The sequence below is a fragment of the Sinocyclocheilus grahami genome, unplaced genomic scaffold (assembly GCF_001515645.1).
Source record: "Sinocyclocheilus grahami isolate Dianchi unplaced genomic scaffold, SAMN03320097.WGS_v1.1 scaffold63.1, whole genome shotgun sequence".
Taxonomy (NCBI): domain Eukaryota; kingdom Metazoa; phylum Chordata; class Actinopteri; order Cypriniformes; family Cyprinidae; genus Sinocyclocheilus; species Sinocyclocheilus grahami.
In genome coordinates, this window is record NW_015505242.1 from 750,320 (window position 1) to 766,641 (window position 16,322).

A 16,322-nucleotide genomic window follows, 5' to 3' on the forward strand; every position below is an offset into this window, starting at 1 on the left:
AGAAATTTTCTAGAGTTTTGACCAAATTTAGACCGTTTAAATTCAAAGACGCATTCATTCATGGCCAAAAGTTTAGAATAGTTTATACCGAGCAAGATCACTGCTGAGGTTCAGATCCTTTTTACTTCCATTGATGGCTGTTTTAATATTTGTTAAATGCGTCTCACTTGCTCTTTGATGGTGAATAAATGAAAACTGATAGCACACTATATTAGCCTTGTGCTCATTTTTTTAACAACCACAAACAGTAATTCTACCAATAGAAAACGGTTCTTGTTTTCAGACATTTATTCATGGCAAAAATCAATGGAGGTCTGTTGAAAAGGAACATTACAAACAATTGACCCCCTCTGGATAAAGAGTTTCTTTGTCATGTATTATGGGCTAATCAGCCTTTTAATGAGACCAGCATTGGTTTATGTGAGAGTTCTCATTAATAGTAAAGTATAAATAAATCATCTGTCTAACAGTTTGCTATCAACAAACAACAGTCGTTATCAGGCTTGGGAAGAGAACTGCTGGGGAATTGAATGCAGATGTGCTGTCCTGAATAATTATTCCACTTTAATACAATACAAACAAACTCATCTCTCTACTCTCTCTACTTGACCTTCAGAATCCACTTGAAATTATTGTATGTAGTTTTGTAGATGTTGTTCACCCTTAAATCGCAGATTAGACCGGCAAGGCACAGTCAAATTTGTAAAACATGACTTTTTGAATTAATTGAAATGAATGTTTTCACACATTTTTAATAACGCCTGGCGTATAACATATACATTAAAGGGTCCATAGTCTCTAATGCACTCATATACACTGTAGGATATCAGACCGAATCAGACAATCTAAGATTTGGTCAAAACATGGCTGAAACCTGAGGAGCCCGAATTCCACAGAGGCCCAAGACAACAGGATGTTCATAAATCAGATCCTGGCCCCCAAGCCTGAACCAACTAGCAGCTTTGAGTAGCTCACAGCATTTAAACAAAAGAACACTTATTGACAATTCCAAGGAGATTGTCAATTTTGGGGGCAAGTTATCAAGAATAATGGTCAAAAGAGATGCACAGCGTGACCGTCACATGGAAACATGTGATAGTGATCACAAGCTCTTCGAATTGACATCCCCCACCTAGGAGACAAAGAACAGACTTTCAGAGATTCCTAGCCTTTTGTCTCTCTCTTGGCTCGCTTCTTCAACCCCCTTCTTTGCTCGCTCTTTGTTTTTACTCTCCTCTTTTTAGTCATAGCTTTGAGCTATGCTTTTTAATCATGCTTCTTTAGCTTTTGAGCGTGCTCTGGCTTACACGCCAGCTCCTCCAAAACCATGAGGAGAAACGCCACCTGGTCTCATCAAACTTCTATTTCTTTACTTTAGTTTATTTTATTTTCCGTTGAGAGTTTCGTGTTTTGAGTTAAGTTTGCCTAACGCCGCATCTTCGAAAGAGTGCTGTCTAAAACTTCAACTGCAGACCACAGCTCCGCATCGCCAGCCAACGCCCAACCACTGGCTTCCCAAGACTGAACCTCCAGCCAATCAGCAACCTCGGGAAACCCCTTTCGGCAACCAGACAAGGAGGGGAACCCCACATCACAGGAAAGCAAGTACCTCCAGATTCTAGCTGAACTGGTGCATTTAATATAAATTTGAACCTCATTGAAGGACTCAATGCGAGGGTTAATTAAGTGATTGGTTGTTGTTCAGATCTATGCAATTGCACATATTGCTGTAAACTTGGGATTTCACATTTCACTATATTAGCCTTGTGCTCATTTTTTTAACAACCACAAACAGTAATTCTACCAATAGAAAACGGTTCTTGTTTTCAGACATTTATTCATGGCAAAAATCAATGGAGGTCTGTTGAAAAGGAACATTACAAACAATTGACCCCCTCTGGATAAAGAGTTTCTTTGTCATGTATTATGGGCTAATCAGCCTTTTAATGAGACCAGCATTGGTTTATGTGAGAGTTCTCATTAATAGTAAAGTATAAATAAATCATCTGTCTAACAGTTTGCTATCAACAAACAACAGTCGTTATCAGGCTTGGGAAGAGAACTGCTGGGGAATTGAATGCAGATGTGCTGTCCTGAATAATTATTCCACTTTAATACAATACAAACAAACTCATCTCTCTACTCTCTCTACTTGACCTTCAGAATCCACTTGAAATGATTGTATGTAGTTTTGTAGATGTTGTTCACCCTTAAATCGCAGATTAGACCGGCAAGGCACAGTCAAATTTGTAAAACATGACTTTTTGAATTAATTGAAATTAATGTTTTCACACATTTTTAATAACGCCTGGCGTATAACATATACATTAAAGGGTCCATAGTCTCTAATGCACTCATATACACTGTAGGATATCAGACCGAATCAGACAATCTAAGATTTGGTCAAAACATGGCTGAAACCTGAGGAGCCCGAATTCCACAGAGGCCCAAGACAACAGGATGTTCATAAATCAGATCCTGGCCCCCAAGCCTGAACCAACTAGCAGCTTTGAGTAGCTCACAGCATTTAAACAAAAGAACACTTTTTGACAATTCCAAGGAGATTGTCAATTTTGGGGGCAAGTTATCAAGAATAATGGTCAAAAGAGATGCACAGCGTGACCGTCACATGGAAACATGTGATAGTGATCACAAGCTCTTCGAATTGACATCCCCCACCTAGGAGACAAAGAACAGACTTTCAGAGATTCCTACAGACCTCTTAATCTCTGGTCTTCATGCATTCACAGAATGGCACGGAAACTGCCTTTTCATGCACCTAAATGACACTAAAAGGACTCAGCAACTAATCATTGCTGCTATATATAACCCCATATCATGTATGTAACCCACATGTGACTTATCAGGTCTTAATCATTTATTGTGTTACAGACGGTGTTCACAATAAATACTGTATTGGCTGAATGCTCAAGTCCAAATGATGATGCTTTTATCCTTGGCTTCATGAGAAGCACACATGGCCGATATCAATGCCAAACTCCTGACCTTTCCCACCTACATCCACTGGAGCCAAGTCCACAATGGGCAACCGTGAAAGTGTTTGTGTGTGGTACTCACAGACGGTCCTGTCCCATTCACCGTTGGGTTTCTGGGGGGAAGAACAAAGAGGAAGAATACTAAGGTAATTTTTCATTGGTAGCATTTTTGCATAAGTGAAAACACTTACAGATTGTTATTCTTGACATTGTCATCAGCGTTGGGGACTAACTAACTCGAGGACCGTTCACACTGATTCAAATGATGCAATTTGAAGAAGCAAAATGACCACAAGTCATTCAATGAGATAAAAATGTAGACCGTGATCTGATGTGATACAATTTGATACTTGAGTCATGTAGGAACACCTACTAGCACCGAACAGCACAAATTTAATTGTTTTCAGTGTGAACGTAAATAGTAGATGCAATAATAACCTTTACAGGAACAGCTACAGTACATTGTTCATTTAAATTGGTTGTATTAATTTAGTAATGTACAATACCAGTCAAAAGTTTGGAATAATTATTTTTTACTTTTATTTTTTTGAAAGCAGTGTCTTATTTCTTATAGAAATCTTTTGCAACATACTTGTCTTTACTGTCACTTTTGATCATTTTAATGTGTCGGCTGGATAAAAGTATATGTTTTCCTTTAAAAAAATAAATATCTAACTTACCACAAACGTTTAAAAGAAATCAGGATATTAAAATGATTTCTGAAGGATCATATGACACTGAATGGCTCTCGAATGGCAAATTCATCTTTGCCATCACAGGAATAAATGACATTTTAAAATCAAACAAAATCGAAAAGATATTTTAAATGGTATTTTATTTTTATGGATGTATGTATTTTTTTATTTATTTATCAATTGTACTACTTTTACTGTATTTTTGATCAAGCACATACCTCCTTGGTGGGCAAAAAAGGTTTTTAAATGGTGTTCTAAGGACTCCCAGGGGGCCACAAAGTGGTTTGCAGAAAATCTGAGAAAAATTATTGTTAATAACTAAAATGTTTATTACCATAAGGTTTTCTCATGTTATTCCAAACCCATCTGATCTTTTTCCTTTTGTGTAACACAGAAGTAGGCTCTTTTTCTTATAATACAAGTGTTTTGGGAACAGGGGCTCTAAAAATGGTTAAAAAAAAGCCACCATAAAGTTATACAACTTTTCCAGTCAAATATCTAAACATCCATAGAACAAAATTAATTTGCTTGAGATGGAAAATTGCATATCGTATTAAAAGTTTTCAGGGAATGTATTTTGAAATAAACTGTATTTTGTCTTTTTTACACCTGATTTTTTTTTTTCATTTAAATTTAGGCTTACACGTAAAACCAGTTAAACAAATCTGCCAGTGCAGATTCTCTAAACAGAACACTTGATATCTTATGCAGTTTTTCATTGCTTATCAGGTAGAATTATCTTATTTTAAGAATGTTTGGGCTACTGCAAAACATGACGAATAACTTATTTTTGCATTTTGTTATATTACAAGCATTCTGAAGCCATACAAGAGCTTGGAACAGACCGAAATTTAAATCATTAATCTCCATAGCTCATTGAAATACAGCATGCCAAGACGCATCATGTCAGGTTTTACTTTTTTTTTTACAAAATTAAGTCATTTGGGTTTGGAATGGCAAGAAGGTGAGTAAATGATTATAGAACTTAGCTTTTTTTGTGTGAATTATTCCTATAGAGATCACAAATGAAAACCAAGATATTCATGCTGTACCTGATCAGGGTCAGTAAAACTAAAGCATTCTGAGCTACTTCTAAACTGCGTGTCGGTTTATCTCACTCACCGCTCTTCTTCAGAGGATAGCACTGCTTCAGGTCCTGACACGTGCGGGCAGGATAATGGCAAGTGCCATCAGGACTGCGCATGCTGTCCAGCTGACTTCCCAAGCTCTTCAGAGACAAGTGAATTTCACTGTCGACCCGAACCGCATCAGATCCGTTATTGGGCCTTGCCTCATCCTCGTTGAACTCTGGTGTGGGAGGTGGAGGTTCCTCTGGCTCGGATTCGACATCAAGGTCGAAGTTTGTTCCAAAAAGGTTATCCACAGCAGCTGTAGGGGGGCCAGGAGAACCTAGGGGTCCAGGTGGGCCGGGTTCTCCAGGTGGTCCCTACAGACAGATGGGCGAATACTGTTTATGCTGAACATTAATGTTTAAACATCTAATCACATTAGCAGCATCTGGTAGTTAATCATGATTATGAGTCATAAAGTATAAAGTGTATCTGATGAGTCATTAAAGATGGAAAATTGGCATTTGGAAAAAGAGACACAAAAAACACTTTATAAATTGTAGATTTTCTGTTGCATCTGAGACGGTGATTGAATGCACAGCCCAGCTGAAAAACAACGTAAACCAGTGGTTTGAGATTTTAGTTGGTTTAAACGAGTTTAGCTTGTTTCCCAGCATGGACAAACAACTGTTCAGCTAGTTACATGTGAAAAATGCCCAAAACCTCTCGATTCCAACTAAGACCGGCAAACTTCGTTAGACTGGTTTAAGCCGTTTCAGCAAGGAGATCCCATCTAATAATATACATAAAATGCATTGTAGACATAATCTCATGCCTCACCTCAGGTCCAATATCTCCAGGGGCTGATTCTGATTATCAGAAGATAGTTACTGTATTGTGTTACAGGTGACATATTGTCAATTATATGTATTGATGTTCCAGGAAGCCCATGGAGTCCAGTGATGCAACGATGGCCCTTCTGACCTCTCTCACCCGCATCTCATTTGTCACCTTTGTCTCCCATTGGTCCTTGTGGCCCCTAAGGTTGTTTAGAAGACATTTTCACTTGGTTGATAAACACAGGTTGTAGGTTCCCCTTGTGTTATTTCCACAAACTGACTCTTCTTTTTTCAAATATCTCAATTGAGTTCATTTAATTTAAGTCTCATTTGCTATCATTAAATTGTATTTTATATTTGAAAATGATCATGTAAAGTTAGCTGTATCAGTATGTAAATATGCAGACTTAGTTTTTTCCCTCTGGTTCCTGCTGGACCATCAGAACCAGGTGGACCTCTTGCACCCTGTCAGCAAAATAGAATAAAAATACAGCATAGCTATTTAAAATCGGACTATTAAAGAAGCGCTTTTGTTACATTACATTATGCAAAAAAAAAAAAAAAAAAGTCAGTCTAAACGCTTTTAAAAATATATTTATGAAACAGTCTTCAGTTAAGTATCAGCAATGGATACAGGAAACAAACCTGATCTCCTCTCTGTCCTGGGCCTCCAGGAGTTCCGACAGGTCCTGGGGTTCCTGGTGCTCCCTGACCACTTGCAAGACCCTCTGGTCCTGGGTCTCCTCTGTCACTCTGAAAGCAAGTTAACACATCATTTGAACTTGGTTTTATTTGATTAAACAATTTTTCAATAAGACTGTGTCAAATGTTGAATGGGTTCGTACTCTGGGTCCAATGATACCATCAGCTCCTTGAATTCCATCAGCTCCAGCCAAACCCTAGTTTAAAAAGGAATTTATCAAGGTAATGTTTTGTATATATGTTATCAATCAATCTTGACGGTGTATTTTTCATGCTGACATCTCATACTTCTGGGCCAGCATCTCCTCTGGGTCCAGCTGCTCCTGGCAAACCAACTGGCCCAGCACCACCTTTGGTTCCTTGAGAACCTGGGGTGCCACCTTTTCCTGGTGGACCCTTGAAAAACCAAACAGATAGTAGATGAAGTGTCAAAGAAGTTGACTTTTGGCATCAATGAAATCATCAACCAACTAGAGGCTGAGAAATGTAATTCCAGAAAAATTTCAAAATATTTGCTTGAATGACAAGAAGGTAGAAGTGGTGCCCTACCGCAGGTCCAGGAAGGCCAGCCATACCACGCTCTCCTCTCATTCCAGGAAGACCCACAAGTCCCCTCTGCCCTGGAGTTCCAGCAGTCCTGGGGGTCCATCTGGGCCCTAAGAAAGTTAAAGAAATATATGAGTTTTGGATGGAGTATTAATGTGATTTCATTATAATTCTGTAGTATTAAACAAAAAATAGTTTAATAATAATTTATTTTTCATGATTTATATATGAATGACATAAGTCAAAAACTGTCCTGTAAAAACTCAAATTTGAGTATTAAGGTATCACATACTGGCAGTCCATCCTCTCCTGGTTCACCTTTGTCTCCAGGGCTACCAACAGGTCCAGGGTTATCACGCTCACCCTGCCGGCCAGGACCTCCAGGTTCTCCAGGAATCCCAGATGGGCCCTCTTTACCTGGGGCTCCAATAGGACCAGGCTCGCCAACTGGACCCTGAAAATAATATCAGTGTAAGAGTCCACAAATGTTTTATTGGTCGAAACGAATCTAACACATTGCAAATACTATCCGAAGGACTAGCTGTTAAGCACTGCTTTGTGGGTTAAATCCGTATTATGGAATCACTCACAGCAGAGCCTGCTGGGCCGACACCTCCTGGGGATCCTGGGAAACCACTGGGACCCTTTTAGCAAAAGAAGAAAACCAAAGAGGATTCCACAAAAGTGAGGAACAAAAGAAGTAAGAGGATTCAGCAAGTAACTGAGCATTTCTGAGTATGTCTAAGTTGATAAACAATGCTTTTGATACTTTGATTTTTGTAACTTACAGCTGCTCCTTGAGTTCCTCTGCCACATTTGAGGCCTGTAATTCCAACCACTCCCTAAAAAAGCATTATGTTTATACATGTTTTTTGTTTCCTAAGGTACCAATATGGTCTATACATATACACACTACTGATATACAGTGTGTATATATATATATATATATATATATATGTATATATATATATATATATATATATATATATGATTCTTTGATGAATAGAGATCAAAAGAACATTATTTATTTGAAATATATTTTTGTACCACACTTTACCGTACTTTTATCATGTATCAATCATTTTGCTCACCTGTGGTCCAGGTTTTCCTGCCATTCCCTGAGGCCCTGGAGACCCAGCCTCTCCCTTTGCACCTTCCTCTCCAAGTTCACTTTTAACTACAGGCTGACCATCAGGACCCTACCACAAAAACATGACAATATTTACAACTTATATAATATATTATATTAAAAATGTTTTTATGGGTGAATGAATGGATGGATGGACTTACAGGAGGTCCAGCAAACCCAACAGGACCAGTAGGACCTGGCTCACCAGGTGAACCCTAAAACACAATACATCAATGGAATTGTGAACCACATGAGAAAAGATCATCAGCAAACATAAGAGGTTGGGTTTTCTCCTGGTAAACTGCTCTACTCACAGCCATTGCTCTGGAGCCTGGAGATCCAGAAGGGCCTCTTGGGCCTTGTTCTCCCTGTAATTGAACAATCAGTTCTGAGTACATCTAAGTAGCAACAGCTGTAAAATTAACTTTTTAATCAGTTCTTTTAAGAAACTAAGTCTTAGTATTGCAGACAAAAACACAATGAGGCAGAACAGACAGGATCAATTTACCACTTAGCTAAATCTTTTTTTTTTAAGTAAAAAAAACAAAATAAAACCTTCTCCCCGGGTGGGCCAGCTGGTCCAACAGGACCAGGTAATCCCTACAGACATCAATGACATTTTATTCAGTTTCTTTGTAACCCCTGCTGTATTAAGAAATGGATAATACAATTTGAATGTGTATATTTCTGAATTCTAAATGATTGACTGGTAGGGTAAATTTTTCCAGTAAATTATGGCTCTGTGTCACTCACTCGAGCCCCATCATTGCCAGCCGCACCTTCTGTCCCTCTGTCACCCACTGCACCCTGAGAAAACAGATAAAGAGTATTAAAACACAAGGTTTTGTGCAAATTGATAAGAAAAATGAGTGCTGTTTGATGTGTTACAGATATGGTTTCCTTCTCTACTTCAGAGCGCCACACAGATAACGTTTCACAGATGATATTAGAGAATATTAACTTCCTGCCTGAGGATATTAGCGAGTGATCCAGTATATGTCAACCACCATGCCTCACAGAGCTTTACCCACCAAGGCATTTAATATATGCAATATTGTTGCACTGATTGCAAAGAATGAAACTAAAATCTATACTGTATTTGTTATGCATGTGCAAATGTTTAACATGTGCCAAAGCCTTTGATAAAGCAGACCTGTTTTCTCTTATCTCTCAGAGCCACACTCACACTTTCTCCATTAGGCCCGGCTAGTCCAGTTATCCCTCTCTCTCCTGGCATGCCCTGTAGGCCTGGTGGTCCTGCTTATCCAACAATTCCAGCGGGACCTGGTTTACCCTGCACAGTCATTAACGTGTGTCAAGATTATTATATTGTTGTCCACAAAACTACAATGGTGAAAGCATTCAGTTAATCTATTCCTTTTATTCGTCACAGTTATGCAAGTGGTGTTATTCTGTCATCTTTTAGGAACCAAATGCATGCATAGAGGCTTCAATCTGGATTATTAAAAATCTGTCTCTAACCTTGGGACCATCAGGTCCAGGAGTTCCTGGGCTTCCTTTGAGTCCTAGTAAACCATTAGATCCAGGTTCACCTCTCTCTCCTGGGGTTCCACGTTCACCCTACAAAAACGACAGATAAAAACAATGTGAGATTGCTTATGTGAACTTCTAAATGCTGTGCACTGATACACTGCAGAGTAAGTACAATAGGCTTACCCTTGGACCAGTCTGCCCTGCACCACCAGCCTCTCCATGGATACCCTGAGGGGAAAAATAAAAATTCAGATTCTTTAATAATTTCCAATCTCAGACAATTTGTGTTCTTCCTCACCAGCAGAAATTACATGCAGTAAAGACCAGAATACAGCGATTAGGTAAAAGAGCCCAAAGAAATTATGAACTCACCTCATCAGCTGGTTTTCCTGACTCTCCTGGTGGGCCTTCCCGGAATAACTCTTCCAGGAATAAATCATATCAAATTTACTTAAAGATATGTGAAATATTTAAGAATTATATGTTTTTATTATTTTATTTTTGCCCATGTGTACTGTTAGTCAAATCCATACCAAAAAATGATTTCGTGCAGAGCAGCAGGTGCTACACACAACCAGGAGCAATACAATGTTTGATGGATTTTCCCACTTTTTATGTGTTCTATGACCTTGCCTGCCCAGACAAATAAATAAGTGTCATTGTTAATGTGGGCAAAAATCCTAGGATATCACATTGAACTGGTTTTACTTGATTTTGTCTTTTTAGACTAGGGAGGAAGCTTTGAGGCCAAAAACGTGCAATTTTTTATCTTAGTGCATCAAACTCATTTATATGACAATATCAAAGAAAATGTCTTACGATACACTCTTAACAAAAATGGTGCTAGATAGCACTAAAATTGGTTAATTTACTTGAAATCAAAGGAGAACCACTATAAGTGCTATATAGCACTTATCTTTAAAGGTGCTATACAGCACCTTTGTCAAATGGTGATATGTAGAACTATAAGAGGAACCCCATTCTCCTCCTTAGATTTTAGATATATTACACCACTCTTAAATGTTTGCTATGAATGGGAATTTACTACAAATGGCAAAAGCTGTTTTTAATCAGTTTTATGATTTTCTGTGGTCAAAAAGTCTCGTGTGGGGGCCCTGGAATGCTTCCTTATGGGGGGCCTTGGGGGCAAAAAGGTTGAGAATCATGTTATCTTCAGTGTGTGGACAGTGAGGGTCATGTTTAAAAGTCATCTCTGACTGGAACCATAGCCGAAGAAATAAGAACATACTTGGAAGCCAGTTAGTCCAGGAGGTCCCTGTTCTCCTCTCTTTTCTGCTACTCCCTGAAAAGAAATACAATAAACCCAACCGTGTATTGTAGTAAGCTCCTCCTCTTAACAATGTACCACTCAGATGTATTACTTGAGATAGCTGAGAAATCAACCAACCAAAAATATACAGAAAATATAAATAGCCATAAATGTGCGTTAAATGATTGGAAGACTCACAGGAGGTCCTGGAGTTCCAGCTGGACCTTCTTCTCCATCTTTTCCATTAGGTCCCTGCAGGAATAATAGCCATCATATCAAACCATAATGATTGTCTTGACTTTTAAATCACTTCGCTATACAATACCAGCACTGACAGGCCATCTGAAATACTACAACAGAAGCATTTACACAAAAAGAGAATGACATTTAAAATAGCTTGTTGTGAAATGTTACAGTATGTTTTAAGGTTGCCACAACAATGTTGCACCATGATTGCAAGCCAGGACTCACTCTTTGTCCTGGAGCTCCTGGTGATCCTGTCTCTCCTGCTTTCCCTGGATCACCCTGCATATTCAGAATTGTTTTTTTATCGCATAATAGGAACAAGATAAAGAGTAAAATCATCACATGAAACTTTATAACTGACCATAAAAATGTCATTACACAATCTATTATCATAGACTCTCTTTGTCTTATGCATTCTTTTCAGTAAACATTTTAACATGTATGCTGCAATATTATTGGGTTTTATCCATTACAGGCACTGGAATTTGTCAACTGAAATGTCTTCAAATAATACTTCATCTATATTAAAACATTTATAACATCCTGAAATAAAGATCTGGTCAGTGGCTTTCATCAGCCTTCAAGGGGCTTTCAATATAATGTCTAATACCATGAGTTTTGACACTATGTGTGATGGAAATTATATTTCTCACTTTAGAGAAAAGGCTGAATAACCTTGGACTTACAATACAAACCCAATGAGTTTTCTAGCAACCAATTAACTTTAATGCAAAAAAATATATAAAAAATTAGAGCAAAAAATCTTAAAAGATTTTCCCTGATTTTAACAAATAGGGGAAGCTAAAATGTCAGAATAGCAGGCAAGCCCAAAATAGTGTCATTCTGGTAAATGTAACATTTCAACACTGTTAAAAATTAAGAAAACACAATTAAAGTGATAAAAATTTAAGTTGTTATAATATATCCTTTGAAATTAGACAGATAGTTATATAACTTTATATATATATATATCAATCATTCTAGGGGACAGAAAGTCCCCTTAATAGAAAAATCACACTGATATACTCTTTGCTTTGAAAGTATTATGAGATATACAATATGACACATGTCAATAATATTTAGAATATCATATTATTACTTTTTTATAAATATACAGTACATATAATAGGGAATTACACTGAAGCCTTTAGGTCCGGGCAGACCCATGGGTCCTGCTGCACCTCTGGTTCCCGTAGGCCCAGCTGAACCTGGATTCCCATCATCTCCTGGTGCTCCTTAAGGGAAAAAAACACCACCCTCATCAGAAACTGAGGTGGCAGAACTCAAAGAGTGTTATTTTAAATATAGTGACAAAGTGATTTGGAGCTGTTCAGCCATAACAATTGGCCAATCTAGAAGGCTAATTCCAGAAGGATGTGAGTTGACATGTTTAGTTCATCTAATTTTCCCAAGAAAGTTCCCAGAGGAACCACTGAGGAGTTTAAAGACCTCTTTTAGGAAGGTATACAATAGGAAGGAATAACAGGATTACATTAGGTGGAAATGTTACCTGTGGGCCTAGCTTCCCCTCTGCACCTTGCATTCCCAAAATGCCAGTCAAGCCCTAAAGAGACATGGCATATAATATGTGAACACCTTAAATAATGTGGACTCAATACCATCTGTGCAAATTAAAAGTACCAGCAATATCACGCATTCCTGTCAAAGCAAAGTCACAAAGTCTACGTAACCCCAGAACAGAATTATGACATATTTTATAACAGCATGGTACTATATATACAGTGGGGTGTGGTGCAAAACATAATTTCTAAAACCAAATATAGAAAATATACAGAATACAAATATACAGAACATCAATTTTACTAACCCTTGCCCCCGTAATTCCTGTTTCCCCAGGTCGGCCAGGGTCTCCAGTTGCACCTTTAGGCCCAGATGAACCTGGGACACCACGTTCACCCTGTGCACCCTGGAGACACCCTATTTAGTATCTAAATAGTTTCAAAATGTCTAACCTTTTGACCTGGCAAACCATCAGCTCCTGGGTACAGCACAAACATGGGAAGTCGTGGCCTAATGGTTAGAGAGTTGGACTCATAACTCAAAGGTTGCGGGTTCGAGTCTCGTACCGGCAGGGATTGTGGGTGGGGGGAGTTAATTGTACAGCGCTCTCTCCCACCTTCAATACCACGATTGAGGTGCCCTTGAGCAAGGCACTGAACCCCCAACTACTCCCTGGGCGCCGCAGCATAAATGGTTGCCCAATGCTCCGGCTGTCAATACTTACAAGTTCTCCTTTAAACCCAGGGGAACCTAAGTCACCCTAGGACATACATGAAATATATGAATGAGCACAGTATATGATCAATGTATCATCAAGTGTTCCACCTCAAATATACATACAGAAGAAAAAGTGATTTCCACTATGGTTATAATTACATTTTGCACTGTGTCATTACCACTAGGCCCTTGGCTCCTGGAAGTCCAGATGATCCTTGAAGTCCAAGTGGGCCAGGCTGTCCAATCAGTCCAACAGGGCCCTGGACACCTGGAATGCCCTACAATGAACAGATTAAAAAGTAGGGGTTTCTTCAAATCCATAACTCAAAGAATGAGCAACAATAGCAATGTTGCTTTCGAAATGTTTTTCTGAATTTTAATAAGCAAAACATTTTATGAATAAGTAATGTGAAATAAACAGTATGTTAAGTTGCATCATTCTGAGTGTTGTAGGAACTTACTGATGGTCCTTTAAGTCCAGGAGTGCCATCTGTGCCTGGTGGTCCCTAAAAATGGCATCAACAAATGCAGCATTTTTCTAAAGGGCAGGACAGGTGAGACTGCACCTGGTTGCCCTGTGGTCCTTGTGAGCCTTGCCGGCCTGGTTCTCCCCTTGGGCCTTGGGGTCCACTAGTACCTCGTGGGCCTGTGGCTCCTGCTTCACCCTGCACAATGTTTAAAAAGTAAAGTAAAGTAAATTTCATTCCTCATTTTTTTGTACATGCCATAAATCCTTTCTAAATAAAAACTATAATAATGTATCAAAAAGTCTGAAGATGCAAAATTTTGCAGCACATGATTCTTGCAGTAACCAGGATTCAGGCATACCTTCATCCCTGGACCACCATCCTGGGGTTCCAGGAATTCCCATCGGGCCCTGCAAATTATATAAGTGTCAGGTTAGATAACATATCACTCTTTATTAAAAGAACATATTCCACATCTTTGAAGATAATGGCAGATATGCACTACCCTTCAAAGGTTTGGGGTCAGTAAGATTTTTTATTTATTTATTTTTTTTAATTAATACTTTATTCAGCCAGGATGCATCAAATTGATCAAAAGTGTTATTAAAGGCATGTTATGTTTACTTTAAAAAAAATAAACATATCCGGATTTGTAATAGTATTCATTATACATTTAGTAAAGAGGAACAGGTTTTACAATTCAAATCACTGATTAGGGATGTAACAAATACAGGACAACAAAACCTTGAAAGATTATATTACTCACCCCAGGCAGTGAAGTGTCTGCAGGACCGCGCTCACCTGGCATGCCTGGGACACCTGGCTCTCCGTCAAAACCAGGCGGACCTGGGACACCCTTTGCGAAAAATATTGTATGACACGATTTAACAATTTAGCTGTCATTTACTACATTATGACTCTCCAGTCACTCAAAGTAACATTGATGAGCCATAATTTGCAGTTCATTCCATGCATCAAAAAGAAAGAAAGCCACTATTTGTACATAACTTTAAAGGGGTCATATGATGCGATTTCAGTTTTTCCTTTCTCTTTGGAGTGTTACAAGCTCTTGGTGCATAAAGAAGATCTGTAAAGTTGCAAAGACTAAAGTCTCAAATCCAAAGAGATATTCTTTATAAAAGTTAAGAGTCAACCACGCCTACCTAGATGTACAATGCGTGGAAAATAATGTGTTTTTTGAACCTTAAACCTCATAAACACATTTCATTACACCAAATAATGTTCTTTTTAGCAACATCATATGACCCCTTTAATGTGTTTCTGAGATAAAAAGGTCACATAACAGAATATAAATTACTAACGAGGCTATTGGTTTATGGCACATACTCGTCTTCCTTTGCTTCCTGGATATCCAGGTCGGCCATCTGCTCCTGGGGGACCCTGTTTGATGTGACACACAAGATAATGGACTTCAATTTGATTGACAGTTCAAAGAATGGGGATTCTGGGAAAAAAATAAAAGATTAGAGGTATATGTGTGTGTGTGCGTGCATTATTTTTTCACCATTGGTCCTGGGCATCCAGGTATTCCCACAATCTAAAAAAAAGGAATAGGCCTATAATATAATTAAAAGTTTAAACAAATAGTATGCATTTGTATATAACATGATTAACACTAATGACATATGTCATGTATGGCACAATATATTGCAAATACGATGGACAGAAGCATAATAAGGAATGCCACTCACATAAGGAATGTCACCAGGTTCACCTTTTTGGCCCTGAAAAAAAAACATGCAGGATTAATCAACTTCACTCATATTAATTTGTGGGGTGAAAATCATGTATTACAAAAAAAAAAATGTTAATCTGTATGCCTAATTTTTAAAAGCATTCACGTACCTTAAATGCAATTGTTTCTGAAAAAGAAACACAAAATAGAATTTAAATGGATTCAGGCTAAATTATTATAAATGTGTAAAATAATAAATAAGCTATGACTTATACTCATCTAAATTAATTGCCTTTCTGAATATTACATTCACATTTATAACATTAAAAAAATTTGAAAAATAAAGACAAAAACAGTTTTTGTGTGTGTGTGAGGTAACTCAGGTTAGACTGGTTTGTCAGATATATTTTTATAAGATAATTACAGTGGAAACAGAAAATCACTGTCTGTACAAATGTAATCCACCATCAGAGGTCAGTCTAGCATCATTAATTATTTGTTCCAAAAGCAAAGGAGCTAGTGAAGATGTTTATATTTTCATTCTAAAATGCCACTCTGATCTTCATACTTTCTGCCAAGATAATGCTTCATATCTTAATGTGTGCTTAAGTGTAACAGTACTCACAAAAACTTACCAAGCTAACCATTATTCCCACCAACATACTACAGTTGCTACAGATATTGTTTTTACAACTAACTGTCACAACGTGGTACCATACACTATTAACTGTATTTTAATTTAGCCAAATTCTCAATAAAACGGTTTTCATTTATATAATTTACTGTTTCTGTTGTCAGTCAATGGGATAAGTATGAAATAGTGACTGAAATGTGGCCCTTTAAGACTACAACCAGCTCTCCCTTCCAAGATGTTAATCTGCACAAAAATCCTGATTTATAATCGAGCCGTCGTCTGATGAAATCAAATACACAT

The 16,322-nt window shown here is 38.0% G+C and overlaps 1 pseudogene; it reads right to left on the reverse strand.

The window, feature by feature from the left end:
* Positions 1-4,805: 4,805 nt before the first annotated feature.
* LOC107584820 (collagen alpha-2(V) chain-like) lies at positions 4,806-16,035 on the reverse strand (annotated as a pseudogene).
* Between the last annotated feature and the right edge of the window lie 287 nt (positions 16,036-16,322).